The sequence below is a fragment of the Lissotriton helveticus genome, chromosome 1_1 (assembly GCF_964261635.1).
Source record: "Lissotriton helveticus chromosome 1_1, aLisHel1.1, whole genome shotgun sequence".
Taxonomy (NCBI): domain Eukaryota; kingdom Metazoa; phylum Chordata; class Amphibia; order Caudata; family Salamandridae; genus Lissotriton; species Lissotriton helveticus.
This window is the reverse complement of record NC_136057.1, coordinates 218340313-218362872: the sequence shown is the minus strand read 5'-3', so window position 1 is coordinate 218362872 and position 22560 is coordinate 218340313. Positions and strand designations below refer to the sequence as shown.

The window sequence follows — 22560 nt, the reverse complement described above, 5'->3', positions numbered from 1 at the left end:
TCTGTCTTCTACATTCTTTGACAAGGGTTAAGAAGACTTACCCAAACTGTATCATGTAGTTTGTTGATTATCTTTTACCCAATTCAATGTTCAAAATGTAAGGTAGTGTCCGATTAACTTGATAAAGTTGGTCAACAGCTGATAGGTCATCTTTTTATTTGTGAATCTCTGATCACCGTGTTGAATCAGGTCGGATCTCTAGTGCAATGGATAGCGGCTTGGAGTCCTAGACGAATGTAGCAAAAGCATTCAAAGGCTTTGTGTTCAAACACCAGCTGGGTCAATTTTATCCCTCCTCTTATTTTATAACTAATTGAAACAGTAACAAGCAATGCCTGGGTCTGCATCACCAGAAACATTTACCAAAATGGCAGTGAAAGAAAGTCTACTTAAACAGAGACTGTTTGCTTTGAAAACATTGCATAATCTATGCCCAAGAGGAAGTTCCCAAAGAAACTGCTGAAAATGTATGTAATTTAGTAGGTAGTAATAGTATTTGGCACTTTATTGATTTCACAAGGTCATTTTAGACACATGATTTCTAAGTCAGCCGAAAATGAGATAGTACAAATTTCAGGATTTAAAATGGATTACGTGTGCTGCTGAAATTTCAAATGCTTAACACCTTCAATGCTACAGGAGATTTTCCTCCTGTGCTGAATGATCTGTAAATCCATTGTTCATGACGAGCTCAGCTCGTCATAAGCACACGACAAGTGTACTGCACGACGAGCTGAGCTCGTCATGAGCATGGAAGGGGTTAAAACATCAATTTGTTATTAAACTCTACAAATTTGATTGCTAATATATGTAACCATATTAATACACAGAGTGTAGGTCAGTGTACGTCCACATTTGTTTAGCTGATTTTAAGACAGAGTATAGCAGAGCCTGGATAGCTCAGTCGGTAGAGCATCAGACTTTTAATCTGAGGGTCCAGGGTTCAAGTCCCTGTTCAGGCGGTTGCTTCCTTTAAAGAAAAATTACTCTAATTGGATGCTCTTTTTGAGTTCCCCTGCATGACGAATAAGATATTCCATTACTAAAATTGCAAAAACGTCTTTCATGGAGTTGTGAAATGCACATCTGCCTCATATATCATGTGCCATTTGACTAAACTTAAGTCGTACGTAGACTTACCTAAGGTATCATGTAACTTGAGACGGTGAATATAATTTCCCCAATTCAATATTCAAAATAAATCCATGGTTATAGTATCAAATGAACTTTATAAAGCTGATCAACATTATTTCATTTCAGAATATCTCTGCACCTAATCAGAGCGTATTGGCTCTGTGGCGCAATGGATAGCGCATTGGACTTCTAGGTGAATGTAAAAAAGATATTCAAAGGTTGTGGGTTCGAATCCCACCAGAGTCAGTTTTATCCCTATTTACTTCATAACTGTTTAAAAGAGTAATAAACAGTGCATGCATGCTTCTGCTTCACCAAAAAGGGCAGTGAAAGGAAGTCTATTTTAAATAGATACTATTCAAATTACGCAATCTTTGCAGAAGAGGAAATTGGCAGCTGTACTTATGAAAATGTAATTTACTCAGAAGTAAGATTTTGGGCCCTTCCTTAATTTTACAATGTCAATAAAAACATATGACTTCTAAGTCAGCAAAAAAAATGAGATAGTAGCAATTTCAGGACTTACAATAAGGTTAAATTTACTGAAGAGATTTCAAATGCTTGAAGTACCAATTCATTATTATATTCCGCGTATTCAGTACTTAATACCGGCAACCATCTTAAGAAACGTAGTGATAGTTGGGACACTTCCAAATGTTGATAAGGTCATTTTGTGGAGCGGCCTCTCCGAGCATGGATAGCTCAGTCGGGAGAGCATCAGTCTTTTAATCTGAGGGCCCAGGGTTCAAGTCCCTGTTCAGGCGGCTTGGTTAAAGAAAAGGTATATCAATTGCATACTCTTTTCAGGATCCAATGAATGGGGAGTCCTATTCGAGATGTTTCAAAAAAGTCTTAATCAAGTCATTACATACCCATCTGTCTTCTACATTCTTTGACAAGGGTTAAGAAGACTTACCCAAACTGTATCATGTAGTTTGTTGATTATCTTTTACCCAATTCAATGTTCAAAATGTAAGGTAGTGTCCGATTAACTTGATAAAGTTGGTCAACAGCTGATAGGTCATCTTTTTATTTGTGAATCTCTGATCACCGTGTTGAATCAGGTCGGATCTCTAGTGCAATGGATAGCTGCTTGGAGTCCTAGACGAATGTAGCAAAAGCATTCAAAGGCTTTGTGTTCAAACACCAGCTGGGTCAATTTTATCCCTCCTCTTATTTTATAACTAATTGAAACAGTAACAAGCAATGCCTGCGTCTGCATCACCAGAAACATTTACCAAAATGGCAGTGAAAGAAAGTCTACTTAAACAGAGACTGTTTGCTTTGAAAACATTGCATAATCTATGCCCAAGAGGAAGTTCCCAAAGAAACTGCTGAAAATGTATGTAATTTAGTAGGTAGTAATAGTATTTGGCACTTTATTGATTTCACAAGGTCATTTTAGACACATGATTTCTAAGTCGGCCGAAAATGAGATAGTACAAATTTCAGGATTTAAAATGGATTACGTGTGCTGCTGAAATTTCAAATGCTTAACACCTTCAATGCTACAGGAGATTTTCCTCCTGTGCTGAATGATCTGTAAATCCATTGTTCATGACGAGCTCAGCTCGTCATAAGCACACGACAAGTGTACTGCACGACGAGCTGAGCTCGTCATGAGCATGGAAGGGGTTAAAACATCAATTTGTTAATAAACTCTACAAATTTGATTGCTAATATATGTAACCATATTAATACACAGAGTGTAGGTCAGTGTACGTCCACATTTGTTTAGCTGATTTTAAGACAGAGTATAGCAGAGCCGGGATAGCTCAGTCGGTAGAGCATCAGACTTTTAATCTGAGGGTCCACGGTTCAAGTCCCTGTTCAGGCGGTTGCTTCCTTTAAAGAAAAATTACTCTAATTGGATGCTCTTTTTGTGTTCCCCTGCATGACGAATAAGATATTCCATTACTAAAATTGCAAAAACGTCTTTCATGGAGTTGTGAAATGCACATCTGCCTCATATATCATGTGCCATTTGACTAAACTTAAGTCGTACGTAGACTTACCTAAGGTATCATGTAACTTGAGACGGTGAATATAATTTCCCCAATTCAATATTCAAAATAAATCCATGGTTATAGTATCAAATGAACTTTATAAAGCTGATCAACATTATTTCATTTCAGAATATCTCTGCACCTAATCAGAGCGTATTGGCTCTGTGGCGCAATGGATAGCGCATTGGACTTCTAGGTGAATGTAAAAAAGATATTCAAAGGTTGTGGGTTCGAATCCCACCAGAGTCAGTTTTATCCCTATTTACTTCATAACTGTTTAAAAGAGTAATAAACAGTGCATGCATGCTTCTGCTTCACCAAAAAGGGCAGTGAAAGGAAGTCTATTTTAAATAGATACTATTCAAATTACGCAATCTTTGCAGAAGAGGAAATTGGCAGCTGTACTTATGAAAATGTAATTTACTCAGAAGTAAGATTTTGGGCCCTTCCTTAATTTTACAATGTCAATAAAAACATATGACTTCTAAGTCAGCAAAAAAAATGAGATAGTAGCAATTTCAGGACTTACAATAAGGTTAAATTTACTGAAGAGATTTCAAATGCTTGAAGTACCAATTCATTATTATATTCCGCGTATTCAGTACTTAATACCGGCAACCATCTTAAGAAACGTAGTGATAGTTGGGACACTTCCAAATGTTGATAAGGTCATTTTGTGGAGCGGCCTCTCCGAGCCTGGATAGCTCAGTCGGGAGAGCATCAGTCTTTTAATCTGAGGGCCCAGGGTTCAAGTCCCTGTTCAGGCGGCTTGGTTAAAGAAAAGGTATATCAATTGCATACTCTTTTACGGATCCAATGAATGGGGAGTCCTATTCGAGATGTTTCAAAAAAGTCTTAATCAAGTCATTACATACCCATCTGTCTTCTACATTCTTTGACAAGGGTTAAGAAGACTTACCCAAACTGTATCATGTAGTTTGTTGATTATCTTTTACCCAATTCAATGTTCAAAATGTAAGGTAGTGTCCGATTAACTTGATAAAGTTGGTCAACAGCTGATAGGTCATCTTTTTATTTGTGAATCTCTGATCACCGTGTTGAATCAGGTCGGATCTCTAGTGCAATGGATAGCGGCTTGGAGTCCTAGACGAATGTAGCAAAAGCATTCAAAGGCTTTGTGTTCAAACACCAGCTGGGTCAATTTTATCCCTCCTCTTATTTTATAACTAATTGAAACAGTAACAAGCAATGCCTGGGTCTGCATCACCAGAAACATTTACCAAAATGGCAGTGAAAGAAAGTCTACTTAAACAGAGACTGTTTGCTTTGAAAACATTGCATAATCTATGCCCAAGAGGAAGTTCCCAAAGAAACTGCTGAAAATGTATGTAATTTAGTAGGTAGTAATAGTATTTGGCACTTTATTGATTTCACAAGGTCATTTTAGACACATGATTTCTAAGTCAGCCGAAAATGAGATAGTACAAATTTCAGGATTTAAAATGGATTACGTGTGCTGCTGAAATTTCAAATGCTTAACACCTTCAATGCTACAGGAGATTTTCCTCCTGTGCTGAATGATCTGTAAATCCATTGTTCATGACGAGCTCAGCTCGTCATAAGCACACGACAAGTGTACTGCACGACGAGCTGAGCTCGTCATGAGCATGGAAGGGGTTAAAACATCAATTTGTTATTAAACTCTACAAATTTGATTGCTAATATATGTAACCATATTAATACACAGAGTGTAGGTCAGTGTACGTCCACATTTGTTTAGCTGATTTTAAGACAGAGTATAGCAGAGCCTGGATAGCTCAGTCGGTAGAGCATCAGACTTTTAATCTGAGGGTCCAGGGTTCAAGTCCCTGTTCAGGCGGTTGCTTCCTTTAAAGAAAAATTACTCTAATTGGATGCTCTTTTTGAGTTCCCCTGCATGACGAATAAGATATTCCATTACTAAAATTGCAAAAACGTCTTTCATGGAGTTGTGAAATGCACATCTGCCTCATATATCATGTGCCATTTGACTAAACTTAAGTCGTACGTAGACTTACCTAAGGTATCATGTAACTTGAGACGGTGAATATAATTTCCCCAATTCAATATTCAAAATAAATCCATGGTTATAGTATCAAATGAACTTTATAAAGCTGATCAACATTATTTCATTTCAGAATATCTCTGCACCTAATCAGAGCGTATTGGCTCTGTGGCGCAATGGATAGCGCATTGGACTTCTAGGTGAATGTAAAAAAGATATTCAAAGGTTGTGGGTTCGAATCCCACCAGAGTCAGTTTTATCCCTATTTACTTCATAACTGTTTAAAAGAGTAATAAACAGTGCATGCATGCTTCTGCTTCACCAAAAAGGGCAGTGAAAGGAAGTCTATTTTAAATAGATACTATTCAAATTACGCAATCTTTGCAGAAGAGGAAATTGGCAGCTGTACTTATGAAAATGTAATTTACTCAGAAGTAAGATTTTGGGCCCTTCCTTAATTTTACAATGTCAATAAAAACATATGACTTCTAAGTCAGCAAAAAAAATGAGATAGTAGCAATTTCAGGACTTACAATAAGGTTAAATTTACTGAAGAGATTTCAAATGCTTGAAGTACCAATTCATTATTATATTCCGCGTATTCAGTACTTAATACCGGCAACCATCTTAAGAAACGTAGTGATAGTTGGGACACTTCCAAATGTTGATAAGGTCATTTTGTGGAGCGGCCTCTCCGAGCATGGATAGCTCAGTCGGGAGAGCATCAGTCTTTTAATCTGAGGGCCCAGGGTTCAAGTCCCTGTTCAGGCGGCTTGGTTAAAGAAAAGGTATATCAATTGCATACTCTTTTCAGGATCCAATGAATGGGGAGTCCTATTCGAGATGTTTCAAAAAAGTCTTAATCAAGTCATTACATACCCATCTGTCTTCTACATTCTTTGACAAGGGTTAAGAAGACTTACCCAAACTGTATCATGTAGTTTGTTGATTATCTTTTACCCAATTCAATGTTCAAAATGTAAGGTAGTGTCCGATTAACTTGATAAAGTTGGTCAACAGCTGATAGGTCATCTTTTTATTTGTGAATCTCTGATCACCGTGTTGAATCAGGTCGGATCTCTAGTGCAATGGATAGCTGCTTGGAGTCCTAGACGAATGTAGCAAAAGCATTCAAAGGCTTTGTGTTCAAACACCAGCTGGGTCAATTTTATCCCTCCTCTTATTTTATAACTAATTGAAACAGTAACAAGCAATGCCTGCGTCTGCATCACCAGAAACATTTACCAAAATGGCAGTGAAAGAAAGTCTACTTAAACAGAGACTGTTTGCTTTGAAAACATTGCATAATCTATGCCCAAGAGGAAGTTCCCAAAGAAACTGCTGAAAATGTATGTAATTTAGTAGGTAGTAATAGTATTTGGCACTTTATTGATTTCACAAGGTCATTTTAGACACATGATTTCTAAGTCAGCCGAAAATGAGATAGTACAAATTTCAGGATTTAAAATGGATTACGTGTGCTGCTGAAATTTCAAATGCTTAACACCTTCAATGCTACAGGAGATTTTCCTCCTGTGCTGAATGATCTGTAAATCCATTGTTCATGACGAGCTCAGCTCGTCATAAGCACACGACAAGTGTACTGCACAAAGAGCTGAGCTCGTCATGAGCATGGAAGGGGTTAAAACATCAATTTGTTATTAAACTCTACAAATTTGATTGCTAATATATGTAACCATATTAATACATAGAGTGTAGGTCAGTGTACGTCCACATTTGTTTAGCTGATTTTAAGACAGAGTATAGCAGAGCCTGGATAGCTCAGTCGGTAGAGCATCAGACTTTTAATCTGAGGGTCCAGGGTTCAAGTCCCTGTTCAGGCGGTTGCTTCCTTTAAAGAAAAATTACTCTAATTGGATGCTCTTTTTGTGTTCCCCTGCATGACGAATAAGATATTCCATTACTAAAATTGCAAAAACGTCTTTCATGGAGTTGTGAAATGCACATCTGCCTCATATATCATGTGCCATTTGACTAAACTTAAGTCGTACGTAGACTTACCTAAGGTATCATGTAACTTGAGACGGTGAATATAATTTCCCCAATTCAATATTCAAAATAAATCCATGGTTATAGTATCAAATGAACTTTATAAAGCTGATCAACATTATTTCATTTCAGAATATCTCTGCACCTAATCAGAGCGTATTGGCTCTGTGGCGCAATGGATAGCGCATTGGACTTCTAGGTGAATGTAAAAAAGATATTCAAAGGTTGTGGGTTCGAATCCCACCAGAGTCAGTTTTATCCCTATTTATTTCATAACTGTTTAAAAGAGTAATAAACAGTGCATGCATGCTTCTGCTTCACCAAAAAGGGCAGTGAAAGGAAGTCTATTTTAAATAGATACTATTCAAATTACGCAATCTTTGCAGAAGAGGAAATTGGCAGCTGTACTTATGAAAATGTAATTTACTCAGAAGTAAGATTTTGGGCCCTTCCTTAATTTTACAATGTCAATAAAAACATATGACTTCTAAGTCAGCAAAAAAAATGAGATAGTAGCAATTTCAGGACTTACAATAAGGTTAAATTTAATGAAGAGATTTCAAATGCTTGAAGTACCAATTCATTATTATATTCCGCGTATTCAGTACTTAATACCGGCAACCATCTTAAGAAATGTAGTGATAGTTGGGACACTTCCAAATGTTGATAAGGTCATTTTGTGGAGCGGCCTCTCCGAGCCTGGATAGCTCAGTCGGGAGAGCATCAGTCTTTTAATCTGAGGGCCCAGGGTTCAAGTCCCTGTTCAGGCGGCTTGGTTAAAGAAAAGGTATATCAATTGCATACTCTTTTCAGGATCCAATGAATGGGGAGTCCTATTAGAGATGTTTCAAAAAAGTCTTAATCAAGTCATTACATACCCATCTGTCTTCTACATTCTTTGACAAGGGTTAAGAAGACTTACCCAAACTGTATCATGTAGTTTGTTGATTATCTTTTACCCAATTCAATGTTCAAAATGTAAGGTAGTGTCCGATTAACTTGATAAAGTTGGTCAACAGCTGATAGGTCATCTTTTTATTTGTGAATCTCTGATCACCGTGTTGAATCAGGTCGGATCTCTAGTGCAATGGATAGCGGCTTGGAGTCCTAGACGAATATAGCAAAAGCATTCAAAGGCTTTGTGTTCAAACACCAGCTGGGTCAATTTTATCCCTCCTCTTATTTTATAACTAATTGAAACAGTAACAAGCAATGCCTGCGTCTGCATCACCAGAAACATTTACCAAAATGGCAGTGAAAGAAAGTCTACTTAAACAGAGACTGTTTGCTTTGAAAACATTGCATAATCTATGCCCAAGAGGAAGTTCCCAAAGAAACTGCTGAAAATGTATGTAATTTAGTAGGTAGTAATAGTATTTGGCACTTTATTGATTTCACAAGGTCATTTTAGACACATGATTTCTAAGTCAGCCGAAAATGAGATAGTACAAATTTCAGGATTTAAAATGGATTACGTGTGCTGCTGAAATTTCAAATGCTTAACACCTTCAATGCTACAGGAGATTTTCCTCCTGTGCTGAATGATCTGTAAATCCATTGTCCATGACGAGCTCAGCTCGTCATAAGCACACGACAAGTGTACTGCACGAAGAGCTGAGCTCGTCATGAGCATGGAAGGGGTTAAAACATCAATTTGTTATTAAACTCTACAAATTTGATTGCTAATATATGTAACCATATTAATACATAGAGTGTAGGTCAGTGTACGTCCACATTTGTTTAGCTGATTTTAAGACAGAGTATAGCAGAGCCTGGATAGCTCAGTCGGTAGAGCATCAGACTTTTAATCTGAGGGTCCAGGGTTCAAGTCCCTGTTCAGGCCGTTGCTTCCTTTAAAGAAAAATTACTCTAATTGGATGCTCTTTTTGTGTTCCCCTGCATGACGAATAAGATATTCCATTACTAAAATTGCAAAAACGTCTTTCATGGAGTTGTGAAATGCACATCTGCCTCATATATCATGTGCCATTTGACTAAACTTAAGTCGTACGTAGACTTACCTAAGGTATCATGTAACTTGAGACGGTGAATATAATTTCCCCAATTCAATATTCAAAATAAATCCATGGTTATAGTATCAAATGAACTTTATAAAGCTGATCAACATTATTTCATTTCAGAATATCTCTGCACCTAATCAGAGCGTATTGGCTCTGTGGCGCAATGGATAGCGCATTGGACTTCTAGGTGAATGTAAAAAAGATATTCAAAGGTTGTGGGTTCGAATCCCACCAGAGTCAGTTTTATCCCTATTTATTTCATAACTGTTTAAAAGAGTAATAAACAGTGCATGCATGCTTCTGCTTCACCAAAAAGGGCAGTGAAAGGAAGTCTATTTTAAATAGATACTATTCAAATTACGCAATCTTTGCAGAAGAGGAAATTGGCAGCTGTACTTATGAAAATGTAATTTACTCAGAAGTAAGATTTTGGGCCCTTCCTTAATTTTACAATGTCAATAAAAACATATGACTTCTAAGTCAGCAAAAAAAATGAGATAGTAGCAATTTCAGGACTTACAATAAGGTTAAATTTACTGAAGAGATTTCAAATGCTTGAAGTACCAATTCATTATTATATTCCGCGTATTCAGTACTTAATACCGGCAACCATCTTAAGAAATGTAGTGATAGTTGGGACACTTCCAAATGTTGATAAGGTCATTTTGTGGAGCGGCCTCTCCGAGCCTGGATAGCTCAGTCGGGAGAGCATCAGTCTTTTAATCTGAGGGCCCAGGGTTCAAGTCCCTGTTCAGGCGGCTTGGTTAAAGAAAAGGTATATCAATTGCATACTCTTTTCAGGATCCAATGAATGGGGAGTCCTATTAGAGATGTTTCAAAAAAGTCTTAATCAAGTCATTACATACCCATCTGTCTTCTACATTCTTTGACAAGGGTTAAGAAGACTTACCCAAACTGTATCATGTAGTTTGTTGATTATCTTTTACCCAATTCAATGTTCAAAATGTAAGGTAGTGTCCGATTAACTTGATAAAGTTGGTCAACAGCTGATAGGTCATCTTTTTATTTGTGAATCTCTGATCACCGTGTTGAATCAGGTCGGATCTCTAGTGCAATGGATAGCGGCTTGGAGTCCTAGACGAATGTAGCAAAAGCATTCAAAGGCTTTGTGTTCAAACACCAGCTGGGTCAATTTTATCCCTCCTATTATTTTATAACTAATTGAAACAGTAACAAGCAATGCCTGCGTCTGCATCACCAGAAACATTTACCAAAATGGCAGTGAAAGAAAGTCTACTTAAACAGAGACTGTTTGCTTTGAAAACATTGCATAATCTATGCCCAAGAGGAAGTTCCCAAAGAAACTGCTGAAAATGTATGTAATTTAGTAGGTAGTAATAGTATTTGGCACTTTATTGATTTCACAAGGTCATTTTAGACACATGATTTCTAAGTCAGCCGAAAATGAGATAGTACAAATTTCAGGATTTAAAATGGATTACGTGTGCTGCTGAAATTTCAAATGCTTAACACCTTCAATGCTACAGGAGATTTTCCTCCTGTGCTGAATGATCTGTAAATCCATTGTCCATGACGAGCTCAGCTCGTCATAAGCACACGACAAGTGTACTGCACGAAGAGCTGAGCTCGTCATGAGCATGGAAGGGGTTAAAACATCAATTTGTTATTAAACTCTACAAATTTGATTGCTAATATATGTAACCATATTAATACATAGAGTGTAGGTCAGTGTACGTCCACATTTGTTTAGCTGATTTTAAGACAGAGTATAGCAGAGCCTGGATAGCTCAGTCGGTAGAGCATCAGACTTTTAATCTGAGGGTCCAGGGTTCAAGTCCCTGTTCAGGCGGTTGCTTCCTTTAAAGAAAAATTACTCTAATTGGATGCTCTTTTTGTGTTCCCCTGCATGACGAATAAGATATTCCATTACTAAAATTGCAAAAACGTCTTTCATGGAGTTGTGAAATGCACATCTGCCTCATATATCATGTGCCATTTGACTAAACTTAAGTCGTACGTAGACTTACCTAAGGTATCATGTAACTTGAGACGGTGAATATAATTTCCCCAATTCAATATTCAAAATAAATCCATGGTTATAGTATCAAATGAACTTTATAAAGCTGATCAACATTATTTCATTTCAGAATATCTCTGCACCTAATCAGAGCGTATTGGCTCTGTGGCGCAATGGATAGCGCATTGGACTTCTAGGTGAATGTAAAAAAGATATTCAAAGGTTGTGGGTTCGAATCCCACCAGAGTCAGTTTTATCCCTATTTATTTCATAACTGTTTAAAAGAGTAATAAACAGTGCATGCATGCTTCTGCTTCACCAAAAAGGGCAGTGAAAGGAAGTCTATTTTAAATAGATACTATTCAAATTACGCAATCTTTGCAGAAGAGGAAATTGGCAGCTGTACTTATGAAAATGTAATTTACTCAGAAGTAAGATTTTGGGCCCTTCCTTAATTTGACAATGTCAATAAAAACATATGACTTCTAAGTCAGCAAAAAAAATGAGATAGTAGCAATTTCAGGACTTACAATAAGGTTAAATTTACTGAAGAGATTTCAAATGCTTGAAGTACCAATTCATTATTATATTCCGCGTATTCAGTACTTAATACCGGCAACCATCTTAAGAAATGTAGTGATAGTTGGGACACTTCCAAATGTTGATAAGGTCATTTTGTGGAGCGGCCTCTCCGAGCCTGGATAGCTCAGTCGGGAGAGCATCAGTCTTTTAATCTGAGGGCCCAGGGTTCAAGTCCCTGTTCAGGCGGCTTGGTTAAAGAAAAGGTATATCAATTGCATACTCTTTTCAGGATCCAATGAATGGGGAGTCCTATTAGAGATGTTTCAAAAAAGTCTTAATCAAGTCATTACATACCCATCTGTCTTCTACATTCTTTGACAAGGGTTAAGAAGACTTACCCAAACTGTATCATGTAGTTTGTTGATTATCTTTTACCCAATTCAATGTTCAAAATGTAAGGTAGTGTCCGATTAACTTGATAAAGTTGGTCAACAGCTGATAGGTCATCTTTTTATTTGTGAATCTCTGATCACCGTGTTGAATCAGGTCGGATCTCTAGTGCAATGGATAGCGGCTTGGAGTCCTAGACGAATGTAGCAAAAGCATTCAAAGGCTTTGTGTTCAAACACCAGCTGGGTCAATTTTATCCCTCCTCTTATTTTATAACTAATTGAAACAGTAACAAGCAATGCCTGCGTCTGCATCACCAGAAACATTTACCAAAATGGCAGTGAAAGAAAGTCTACTTAAACAGAGACTGTTTGCTTTGAAAACATTGCATAATCTATGCCCAAGAGGAAGTTCCCAAAGAAACTGCTGAAAATGTATGTAATTTAGTAGGTAGTAATAGTATTTGGCACTTTATTGATTTCACAAGGTCATTTTAGACACATGATTTCTAAGTCAGCCGAAAATGAGATAGTACAAATTTCAGGATTTAAAATGGATTACGTGTGCTGCTGAAATTTCAAATGCTTAACACCTTCAATGCTACAGGAGATTTTCCTCCTGTGCTGAATGATCTGTAAATCCATTGTCCATGACGAGCTCAGCTCGTCATAAGCACACGACAAGTGTACTGCACGAAGAGCTGAGCTCGTCATGAGCATGGAAGGGGTTAAAACATCAATTTGTTATTAAACTCTACAAATTTGATTGCTAATATATGTAACCATATTAATACATAGAGTGTAGGTCAGTGTACGTCCACATTTGTTTAGCTGATTTTAAGACAGAGTATAGCAGAGCCTGGATAGCTCAGTCGGTAGAGCATCAGACTTTTAATCTGAGGGTCCAGGGTTCAAGTCCCTGTTCAGGCGGTTGCTTCCTTTAAAGAAATATTACTCTAATTGGATGCTCTTTTTGTGTTCCCCTGCATGACGAATAAGATATTCCATTACTAAAATTGCAAAAAAGTCTTTCATGGAGTTGTGAAATGCACATCTGCCTCATATATCATGTGCCATTTGACTAAACTTAAGTCGTACGTAGACTTACCTAAGGTATCATGTAACTTGAGACGGTGAATATAATTTCCCCAATTCAATATTCAAAATAAATCCATGGTTATAGTATCAAATGAACTTTATAAAGCTGATCAACATTATTTCATTTCAGAATATCTCTGCACCTAATCAGAGCGTATTGGCTCTGTGGCGCAATGGATAGCGCATTGGACTTCTAGGTGAATGTAAAAAAGATATTCAAAGGTTGTGGGTTCGAATCCCATCAGAGTCAGTTTTATCCCTATTTATTTCATAACTGTTTAAAAGAGTAATAAACAGTGCATGCATGCTTCTGCTTCACCAAAAAGGGCAGTGAAAGGAAGTCTATTTTAAATAGATACTATTCAAATTACGCAATCTTTGCAGAAGAGGAAATTGGCAGCTGTACTTATGAAAATGTAATTTACTCAGAAGTAAGATTTTGGGCCCTTCCTTAATTTGACAATGTCAATAAAAACATATGACTTCTAAGTCAGCAAAAAAAATGAGATAGTAGCAATTTCAGGACTTACAATAAGGTTAAATTTACTGAAGAGATTTCAAATGCTTGAAGTACCAATTCATTATTATATTCCGCGTATTCAGTACTTAATACCGGCAACCATCTTAAGAAATGTAGTGATAGTTGGGACACTTCCAAATGTTGATAAGGTCATTTTGTGGAGCGGCCTCTCCGAGCCTGGATAGCTCAGTCGGGAGAGCATCAGTCTTTTAATCTGAGGGCCCAGGGTTCAAGTCCCTGTTCAGGCGGCTTGGTTAAAGAAAAGGTATATCAATTGCATACTCTTTTCAGGATCCAATGAATGGGGAGTCCTATTAGAGATGTTTCAAAAAAGTCTTAATCAAGTCATTACATACCCATCTGTCTTCTACATTCTTTGACAAGGGTTAAGAAGACTTACCCAAACTGTATCATGTAGTTTGTTGATTATCTTTTACCCAATTCAATGTTCAAAATGTAAGGTAGTGTCCGATTAACTTGATAAAGTTGGTCAACAGCTGATAGGTCATCTTTTTATTTGTGAATCTCTGATCACCGTGTTGAATCAGGTCGGATCTCTAGTGCAATGGATAGCGGCTTGGAGTCCTAGACGAATGTAGCAAAAGCATTCAAAGGCTTTGTGTTCAAACACCAGCTGGGTCAATTTTATCCCTCCTCTTATTTTATAACTAATTGAAACAGTAACAAGCAATGCCTGCGTCTGCATCACCAGAAACATTTACCAAAATGGCAGTGAAAGAAAGTCTACTTAAACAGAGACTGTTTGCTTTGAAAACATTGCATAATCTATGCCCAAGAGGAAGTTCCCAAAGAAACTGCTGAAAATGTATGTAATTTAGTAGGTAGTAATAGTATTTGGCACTTTATTGATTTCACAAGGTCATTTTAGACACATGATTTCTAAGTCAGCCGAAAATGAGATAGTACAAATTTCAGGATTTAAAATGGATTACGTGTGCTGCTGAAATTTCAAATGCTTAACACCTTCAATGCTACAGGAGATTTTCCTCCTGTGCTGAATGATCTGTAAATCCATTGTCCATGACGAGCTCAGCTCGTCATAAGCACACGACAAGTGTACTGCACGAAGAGCTGAGCTCGTCATGAGCATGGAAGGGGTTAAAACATCAATTTGTTATTAAACTCTACAAATTTGATTGCTAATATATGTAACCATATTAATACATAGAGTGTAGGTCAGTGTACGTCCACATTTGTTTAGCTGATTTTAAGACAGAGTATAGCAGAGCCTGGATAGCTCAGTCGGTAGAGCATCAGACTTTTAATCTGAGGGTCCAGGGTTCAAGTCCCTGTTCAGGCGGTTGCTTCCTTTAAAGAAATATTACTCTAATTGGATGCTCTTTTTGTGTTCCCCTGCATGACGAATAAGATATTCCATTACTAAAATTGCAAAAAAGTCTTTCATGGAGTTGTGAAATGCACATCTGCCTCATATATCATGTGCCATTTGACTAAACTTAAGTCGTACGTAGACTTACCTAAGGTATCATGTAACTTGAGACGGTGAATATAATTTCCCCAATTCAATATTCAAAATAAATCCATGGTTATAGTATCAAATGAACTTTATAAAGCTGATCAACATTATTTCATTTCAGAATATCTCTGCACCTAATCAGAGCGTATTGGCTCTGTGGCGCAATGGATAGCGCATTGGACTTCTAGGTGAATGTAAAAAAGATATTCAAAGGTTGTGGGTTCGAATCCCATCAGAGTCAGTTTTATCCCTATTTATTTCATAACTGTTTAAAAGAGTAATAAACAGTGCATGCATGCTTCTGCTTCACCAAAAAGGGCAGTGAAAGGAAGTCTATTTTAAATAGATACTATTCAAATTACGCAATCTTTGCAGAAGAGGAAATTGGCAGCTGTACTTATGAAAATGTAATTTACTCAGAAGTAAGATTTTGGGCCCTTCCTTAATTTGACAATGTCAATAAAAACATATGACTTCTAAGTCAGCAAAAAAAATGAGATAGTAGCAATTTCAGGACTTACAATAAGGTTAAATTTACTGAAGAGATTTCAAATGCTTGAAGTACCAATTCATTATTATATTCCGCGTATTCAGTACTTAATACCGGCAACCATCTTAAGAAATGTAGTGATAGTTGGGACACTTCCAAATGTTGATAAGGTCATTTTGTGGAGCGGCCTCTCCGAGCCTGGATAGCTCAGTCGGGAGAGCATCAGTCTTTTAATCTGAGGGCCCAGGGTTCAAGTCCCTGTTCAGGCGGCTTGGTTAAAGAAAAGGTATATCAATTGCATACTCTTTTCAGGATCCAATGAATGGGGAGTCCTATTAGAGATGTTTCAAAAAAGTCTTAATCAAGTCATTACATACCCATCTGTCTTCTACATTCTTTGACAAGGGTTAAGAAGACTTACCCAAACTGTATCATGTAGTTTGTTGATTATCTTTTACCCAATTCAATGTTCAAAATGTAAGGTAGTGTCCGATTAACTTGATAAAGTTGGTCAACAGCTGATAGGTCATCTTTTTATTTGTGAATCTCTGATCACCGTGTTGAATCAGGTCGGATCTCTAGTGCAATGGATAGCGGCTTGGAGTCCTAGACGAATGTAGCAAAAGCATTCAAAGGCTTTGTGTTCAAACACCAGCTGGGTCAATTTTATCCCTCCTCTTATTTTATAACTAATTGAAACAGTAACAAGCAATGCCTGCGTCTGCATCACCAGAAACATTTACCAAAATGGCAGTGAAAGAAAGTCTACTTAAACAGAGACTGTTTGCTTTGAAAACATTGCATAATCTATGCCCAAGAGGAAGTTCCCAAAGAAACTGCTGAAAATGTATGTAATTTAGTAGGTAGTAATAGTATTTGGCACTTTATTGATTTCACAAGGTCATTTTAGACACATGATTTCTAAGTCAGCCGAAAATGAGATAGTACAAATTTCAGGATTTAAAATGGATTACGTGTGCTGCTGAAATTTCAAATGCTTAACACCTTCAATGCTACAGGAGATTTTCCTCCTGTGCTGAATGATCTGTAAATCCATTGTCCATGACGAGCTCAGCTCGTCATAAGCACACGACAAGTGTACTGCACGAAGAGCTGAGCTCGTCATGAGCATGGAAGGGGTTAAAACATCAATTTGTTATTAAACTCTACAAATTTGATTGCTAATATATGTAACCATATTAATACATAGAGTGTAGGTCAGTGTACGTCCACATTTGTTTAGCTGATTTTAAGACAGAGTATAGCAGAGCCTGGATAGCTCAGTCGGTAGAGCATCAGACTTTTAATCTGAGGGTCCAGGGTTCAAGTCCCTGTTCAGGCGGTTGCTTCCTTTAAAGAAATATTACTCTAATTGGATGCTCTTTTTGTGTTCCCCTGCATGACGAATAAGATATTCCATTACTAAAATTGCAAAAAAGTCTTTCATGGAGTTGTGAAATGCACATCTGCCTCATATATCATGTGCCATTTGACTAAACTTAAGTCGTACGTAGACTTACCTAAGGTATCATGTAACTTGAGACGGTGAATATAATTTCCCCAATTCAATATTCAAAATAAATCCATGGTTATAGTATCAAATGAACTTTATAAAGCTGATCAACATTATTTCATTTCAGAATATCTCTGCACCTAATCAGAGCGTATTGGCTCTGTGGCGCAATGGATAGCGCATTGGACTTCTAGGTGAATGTAAAAAAGATATTCAAAGGTTGTGGGTTCGAATCCCATCAGAGTCAGTTTTATCCCTATTTATTTCATAACTGTTTAAAAGAGTAATAAACAGTGCATGCATGCTTCTGCTTCACCAAAAAGGGCAGTGAAAGGAAGTCTATTTTAAATAGATACTATTCAAATTACGCAATCTTTGCAGAAGAGGAAATTGGCAGCTGTACTTATGAAAATGTAATTTACTCAGAAGTAAGATTTTGGGCCCTTCCTTAATTTGACAATGTCAATAAAAACATATGACTTCTAAGTCAGCAAAAAAAATGAGATAGTAGCAATTTCAGGACTTACAATAAGGTTAAATTTACTGAAGAGATTTCAAATGCTTGAAGTACCAATTCATTATTATATTCCGCGTATTCAGTACTTAATACCGGCAACCATCTTAAGAAATGTAGTGATAGTTGGGACACTTCCAAATGTTGATAAGGTCATTTTGTGGAGCGGCCTCTCCGAGCCTGGATAGCTCAGTCGGGAGAGCATCAGTCTTTTAATCTGAGGGCCCAGGGTTCAAGTCCCTGTTCAGGCGGCTTGGTTAAAGAAAAGGTATATCAATTGCATACTCTTTTCAGGATCCAATGAATGGGGAGTCCTATTAGAGATGTTTCAAAAAAGTCTTAATCAAGTCATTACATACCCATCTGTCTTCTACATTCTTTGACAAGGGTTAAGAAGACTTACCCAAACTGTATCATGTAGTTTGTTGATTATCTTTTACCCAATTCAATGTTCAAAATGTAAGGTAGTGTCCGATTAACTTGATAAAGTTGGTCAACAGCTGATAGGTCATCTTTTTATTTGTGAATCTCTGATCACCGTGTTGAATCAGGTCGGATCTCTAGTGCAATGGATAGCGGCTTGGAGTCCTAGACGAATGTAGCAAAAGCATTCAAAGGCTTTGTGTTCAAACACCAGCTGGGTCAATTTTATCCCTCCTCTTATTTTATAACTAATTGAAACAGTAACAAGCAATGCCTGCGTCTGCATCACCAGAAACATTTACCAAAATGGCAGTGAAAGAAAGTCTACTTAAACAGAGACTGTTTGCTTTGAAAACATTGCATAATCTATGCCCAAGAGGAAGTTCCCAAAGAAACTGCTGAAAATGTATGTAATTTAGTAGGTAGTAATAGTATTTGGCACTTTATTGATTTCACAAGGTCATTTTAGACACATGATTTCTAAGTCAGCCGAAAATGAGATAGTACAAATTTCAGGATTTAAAATGGATTACGTGTGCTGCTGAAATTTCAAATGCTTAACACCTTCAATGCTACAGGAGATTTTCCTCCTGTGCTGAATGATCTGTAAATCCATTGTCCATGACGAGCTCAGCTCGTCATAAGCACACGACAAGTGTACTGCACGAAGAGCTGAGCTCGTCATGAGCATGGAAGGGGTTAAAACATCAATTTGTTATTAAACTCTACAAATTTGATTGCTAATATATGTAACCATATTAATACATAGAGTGTAGGTCAGTGTACGTCCACATTTGTTTAGCTGATTTTAAGACAGAGTATAGCAGAGCCTGGATAGCTCAGTCGGTAGAGCATCAGACTTTTAATCTGAGGGTCCAGGGTTCAAGTCCCTGTTCAGGCGGTTGCTTCCTTTAAAGAAATATTACTCTAATTGGATGCTCTTTTTGTGTTCCCCTGCATGACGAATAAGATATTCCATTACTAAAATTGCAAAAAAGTCTTTCATGGAGTTGTGAAATGCACATCTGCCTCATATATCATGTGCCATTTGACTAAACTTAAGTCGTACGTAGACTTACCTAAGGTATCATGTAACTTGAGACGGTGAATATAATTTCCCCAATTCAATATTCAAAATAAATCCATGGTTATAGTATCAAATGAACTTTATAAAGCTGATCAACATTATTTCATTTCAGAATATCTCTGCACCTAATCAGAGCGTATTGGCTCTGTGGCGCAATGGATAGCGCATTGGACTTCTAGGTGAATGTAAAAAAGATATTCAAAGGTTGTGGGTTCGAATCCCATCAGAGTCAGTTTTATCCCTATTTATTTCATAACTGTTTAAAAGAGTAATAAACAGTGCATGCATGCTTCTGCTTCACCAAAAAGGGCAGTGAAAGGAAGTCTATTTTAAATAGATACTATTCAAATTACGCAATCTTTGCAGAAGAGGAAATTGGCAGCTGTACTTATGAAAATGTAATTTACTCAGAAGTAAGATTTTGGGCCCTTCCTTAATTTGACAATGTCAATAAAAACATATGACTTCTAAGTCAGCAAAAAAAATGAGATAGTAGCAATTTCAGGACTTACAATAAGGTTAAATTTACTGAAGAGATTTCAAATGCTTGAAGTACCAATTCATTATTATATTCCGCGTATTCAGTACTTAATACCGGCAACCATCTTAAGAAATGTAGTGATAGTTGGGACACTTCCAAATGTTGATAAGGTCATTTTGTGGAGCGGCCTCTCCGAGCCTGGATAGCTCAGTCGGGAGAGCATCAGTCTTTTAATCTGAGGGCCCAGGGTTCAAGTCCCTGTTCAGGCGGCTTGGTTAAAGAAAAGGTATATCAATTGCATACTCTTTTCAGGATCCAATGAATGGGGAGTCCTATTAGAGATGTTTCAAAAAAGTCTTAATCAAGTCATTACATACCCATCTGTCTTCTACATTCTTTGACAAGGGTTAAGAAGACTTACCCAAACTGTATCATGTAGTTTGTTGATTATCTTTTACCCAATTCAATGTTCAAAATGTAAGGTAGTGTCCGATTAACTTGATAAAGTTGGTCAACAGCTGATAGGTCATCTTTTTATTTGTGAATCTCTGATCACCGTGTTGAATCAGGTCGGATCTCTAGTGCAATGGATAGCGGCTTGGAGTCCTAGACGAATGTAGCAAAAGCATTCAAAGGCTTTGTGTTCAAACACCAGCTGGGTCAATTTTATCCCTCCTCTTATTTTATAACTAATTGAAACAGTAACAAGCAATGCCTGCGTCTGCATCACCAGAAACATTTACCAAAATGGCAGTGAAAGAAAGTCTACTTAAACAGAGACTGTTTGCTTTGAAAACATTGCATAATCTATGCCCAAGAGGAAGTTCCCAAAGAAACTGCTGAAAATGTATGTAATTTAGTAGGTAGTAATAGTATTTGGCACTTTATTGATTTCACAAGGTCATTTTAGACACATGATTTCTAAGTCAGCCGAAAATGAGATAGTACAAATTTCAGGATTTAAAATGGATTACGTGTGCTGCTGAAATTTCAAATGCTTAACACCTTCAATGCTACAGGAGATTTTCCTCCTGTGCTGAATGATCTGTAAATCCATTGTCCATGACGAGCTCAGCTCGTCATAAGCACACGACAAGTGTACTGCACGAAGAGCTGAGCTCGTCATGAGCATGGAAGGGGTTAAAACATCAATTTGTTATTAAACTCTACAAATTTGATTGCTAATATATGTAACCATATTAATACATAGAGTGTAGGTCAGTGTACGTCCACATTTGTTTAGCTGATTTTAAGACAGAGTATAGCAGAGCCTGGATAGCTCAGTCGGTAGAGCATCAGACTTTTAATCTGAGGGTCCAGGGTTCAAGTCCCTGTTCAGGCGGTTGCTTCCTTTAAAGAAATATTACTCTAATTGGATGCTCTTTTTGTGTTCCCCTGCATGACGAATAAGATATTCCATTACTAAAATTGCAAAAAAGTCTTTCATGGAGTTGTGAAATGCACATCTGCCTCATATATCATGTGCCATTTGACTAAACTTAAGTCGTACGTAGACTTACCTAAGGTATCATGTAACTTGAGACGGTGAATATAATTTCCCCAATTCAATATTCAAAATAAATCCATGGTTATAGTATCAAATGAACTTTATAAAGCTGATCAACATTATTTCATTTCAGAATATCTCTGCACCTAATCAGAGCGTATTGGCTCTGTGGCGCAATGGATAGCGCATTGGACTTCTAGGTGAATGTAAAAAAGATATTCAAAGGTTGTGGGTTCGAATCCCATCAGAGTCAGTTTTATCCCTATTTATTTCATAACTGTTTAAAAGAGTAATAAACAGTGCATGCATGCTTCTGCTTCACCAAAAAGGGCAGTGAAAGGAAGTCTATTTTAAATAGATACTATTCAAATTACGCAATCTTTGCAGAAGAGGAAATTGGCAGCTGTACTTATGAAAATGTAATTTACTCAGAAGTAAGATTTTGGGCCCTTCCTTAATTTGACAATGTCAATAAAAACATATGACTTCTAAGTCAGCAAAAAAAATGAGATAGTAGCAATTTCAGGACTTACAATAAGGTTAAATTTACTGAAGAGATTTCAAATGCTTGAAGTACCAATTCATTATTATATTCCGCGTATTCAGTACTTAATACCGGCAACCATCTTAAGAAATGTAGTGATAGTTGGGACACTTCCAAATGTTGATAAGGTCATTTTGTGGAGCGGCCTCTCCGAGCCTGGATAGCTCAGTCGGGAGAGCATCAGTCTTTTAATCTGAGGGCCCAGGGTTCAAGTCCCTGTTCAGGCGGCTTGGTTAAAGAAAAGGTATATCAATTGCATACTCTTTTCAGGATCCAATGAATGGGGAGTCCTATTAGAGATGTTTCAAAAAAGTCTTAATCAAGTCATTACATACCCATCTGTCTTCTACATTCTTTGACAAGGGTTAAGAAGACTTACCCAAACTGTATCATGTAGTTTGTTGATTATCTTTTACCCAATTCAATGTTCAAAATGTAAGGTAGTGTCCGATTAACTTGATAAAGTTGGTCAACAGCTGATAGGTCATCTTTTTATTTGTGAATCTCTGATCACCGTGTTGAATCAGGTCGGATCTCTAGTGCAATGGATAGCGGCTTGGAGTCCTAGACGAATGTAGCAAAAGCATTCAAAGGCTTTGTGTTCAAACACCAGTTGGGTCAATTTTATCCCTCCTCTTATTTTATAACTAATTGAAACAGTAACAAGCAATGCCTGCGTCTGCATCACCAGAAACATTTACCAAAATGGCAGTGAAAGAAAGTCTACTTAAACAGAGACTGTTTGCTTTGAAAACATTGCATAATCTATGCCCAAGAGGAAGTTCCCAAAGAAACTGCT

The 22560-nt window shown here is 37.2% G+C and overlaps 21 non-coding genes across 21 annotated transcripts; all 21 read left to right on the top strand.

Annotated features, from left to right (window-relative positions):
• The first annotated feature begins 889 nt into the window (after positions 1-889).
• TRNAK-UUU (transfer RNA lysine (anticodon UUU)) lies at positions 890-962 on the top strand. The gene has a single exon. It is a non-coding gene; the product is annotated as a tRNA-Lys (tRNA).
• A 327-nt stretch (positions 963-1289) lies between these two features.
• On the top strand, positions 1290-1380 carry TRNAR-UCU (transfer RNA arginine (anticodon UCU)). Its single transcript is given in 2 exon segments — positions 1290-1326; positions 1345-1380. It is a non-coding gene; the product is annotated as a tRNA-Arg (tRNA).
• Positions 1381-3298: 1918 nt separating this feature from the next.
• Positions 3299-3389, top strand: TRNAR-UCU (transfer RNA arginine (anticodon UCU)). Its single transcript is given in 2 exon segments — positions 3299-3335; positions 3354-3389. It is a non-coding gene; the product is annotated as a tRNA-Arg (tRNA).
• A 1518-nt stretch (positions 3390-4907) lies between these two features.
• TRNAK-UUU (transfer RNA lysine (anticodon UUU)) lies at positions 4908-4980 on the top strand. Its single transcript has one exon. It is a non-coding gene; the product is annotated as a tRNA-Lys (tRNA).
• Positions 4981-5307: 327 nt separating this feature from the next.
• TRNAR-UCU (transfer RNA arginine (anticodon UCU)) lies at positions 5308-5398 on the top strand. Its single transcript is given in 2 exon segments — positions 5308-5344; positions 5363-5398. It is a non-coding gene; the product is annotated as a tRNA-Arg (tRNA).
• A 1518-nt stretch (positions 5399-6916) lies between these two features.
• Positions 6917-6989, top strand: TRNAK-UUU (transfer RNA lysine (anticodon UUU)). Its single transcript has one exon. It is a non-coding gene; the product is annotated as a tRNA-Lys (tRNA).
• Positions 6990-7316: 327 nt separating this feature from the next.
• Positions 7317-7407, top strand: TRNAR-UCU (transfer RNA arginine (anticodon UCU)). Its single transcript is given in 2 exon segments — positions 7317-7353; positions 7372-7407. It is a non-coding gene; the product is annotated as a tRNA-Arg (tRNA).
• A 1518-nt stretch (positions 7408-8925) lies between these two features.
• Positions 8926-8998, top strand: TRNAK-UUU (transfer RNA lysine (anticodon UUU)). The gene has a single exon. It is a non-coding gene; the product is annotated as a tRNA-Lys (tRNA).
• Positions 8999-9325: 327 nt separating this feature from the next.
• TRNAR-UCU (transfer RNA arginine (anticodon UCU)) lies at positions 9326-9416 on the top strand. The gene is given in 2 exon segments: positions 9326-9362; positions 9381-9416. It is a non-coding gene; the product is annotated as a tRNA-Arg (tRNA).
• Positions 9417-10934: 1518 nt separating this feature from the next.
• Positions 10935-11007, top strand: TRNAK-UUU (transfer RNA lysine (anticodon UUU)). The gene has a single exon. It is a non-coding gene; the product is annotated as a tRNA-Lys (tRNA).
• A 327-nt stretch (positions 11008-11334) lies between these two features.
• TRNAR-UCU (transfer RNA arginine (anticodon UCU)) lies at positions 11335-11425 on the top strand. The gene is given in 2 exon segments: positions 11335-11371; positions 11390-11425. It is a non-coding gene; the product is annotated as a tRNA-Arg (tRNA).
• A 1518-nt stretch (positions 11426-12943) lies between these two features.
• TRNAK-UUU (transfer RNA lysine (anticodon UUU)) lies at positions 12944-13016 on the top strand. The gene has a single exon. It is a non-coding gene; the product is annotated as a tRNA-Lys (tRNA).
• Positions 13017-13343: 327 nt separating this feature from the next.
• Positions 13344-13434, top strand: TRNAR-UCU (transfer RNA arginine (anticodon UCU)). The gene is given in 2 exon segments: positions 13344-13380; positions 13399-13434. It is a non-coding gene; the product is annotated as a tRNA-Arg (tRNA).
• A 1518-nt stretch (positions 13435-14952) lies between these two features.
• Positions 14953-15025, top strand: TRNAK-UUU (transfer RNA lysine (anticodon UUU)). The gene has a single exon. It is a non-coding gene; the product is annotated as a tRNA-Lys (tRNA).
• A 327-nt stretch (positions 15026-15352) lies between these two features.
• TRNAR-UCU (transfer RNA arginine (anticodon UCU)) lies at positions 15353-15443 on the top strand. Its single transcript is given in 2 exon segments — positions 15353-15389; positions 15408-15443. It is a non-coding gene; the product is annotated as a tRNA-Arg (tRNA).
• Positions 15444-16961: 1518 nt separating this feature from the next.
• TRNAK-UUU (transfer RNA lysine (anticodon UUU)) lies at positions 16962-17034 on the top strand. Its single transcript has one exon. It is a non-coding gene; the product is annotated as a tRNA-Lys (tRNA).
• Positions 17035-17361: 327 nt separating this feature from the next.
• On the top strand, positions 17362-17452 carry TRNAR-UCU (transfer RNA arginine (anticodon UCU)). The gene is given in 2 exon segments: positions 17362-17398; positions 17417-17452. It is a non-coding gene; the product is annotated as a tRNA-Arg (tRNA).
• Positions 17453-18970: 1518 nt separating this feature from the next.
• On the top strand, positions 18971-19043 carry TRNAK-UUU (transfer RNA lysine (anticodon UUU)). The gene has a single exon. It is a non-coding gene; the product is annotated as a tRNA-Lys (tRNA).
• Positions 19044-19370: 327 nt separating this feature from the next.
• On the top strand, positions 19371-19461 carry TRNAR-UCU (transfer RNA arginine (anticodon UCU)). Its single transcript is given in 2 exon segments — positions 19371-19407; positions 19426-19461. It is a non-coding gene; the product is annotated as a tRNA-Arg (tRNA).
• Positions 19462-20979: 1518 nt separating this feature from the next.
• Positions 20980-21052, top strand: TRNAK-UUU (transfer RNA lysine (anticodon UUU)). The gene has a single exon. It is a non-coding gene; the product is annotated as a tRNA-Lys (tRNA).
• Positions 21053-21379: 327 nt separating this feature from the next.
• TRNAR-UCU (transfer RNA arginine (anticodon UCU)) lies at positions 21380-21470 on the top strand. The gene is given in 2 exon segments: positions 21380-21416; positions 21435-21470. It is a non-coding gene; the product is annotated as a tRNA-Arg (tRNA).
• The last annotated feature ends 1090 nt before the right edge of the window (positions 21471-22560 follow it).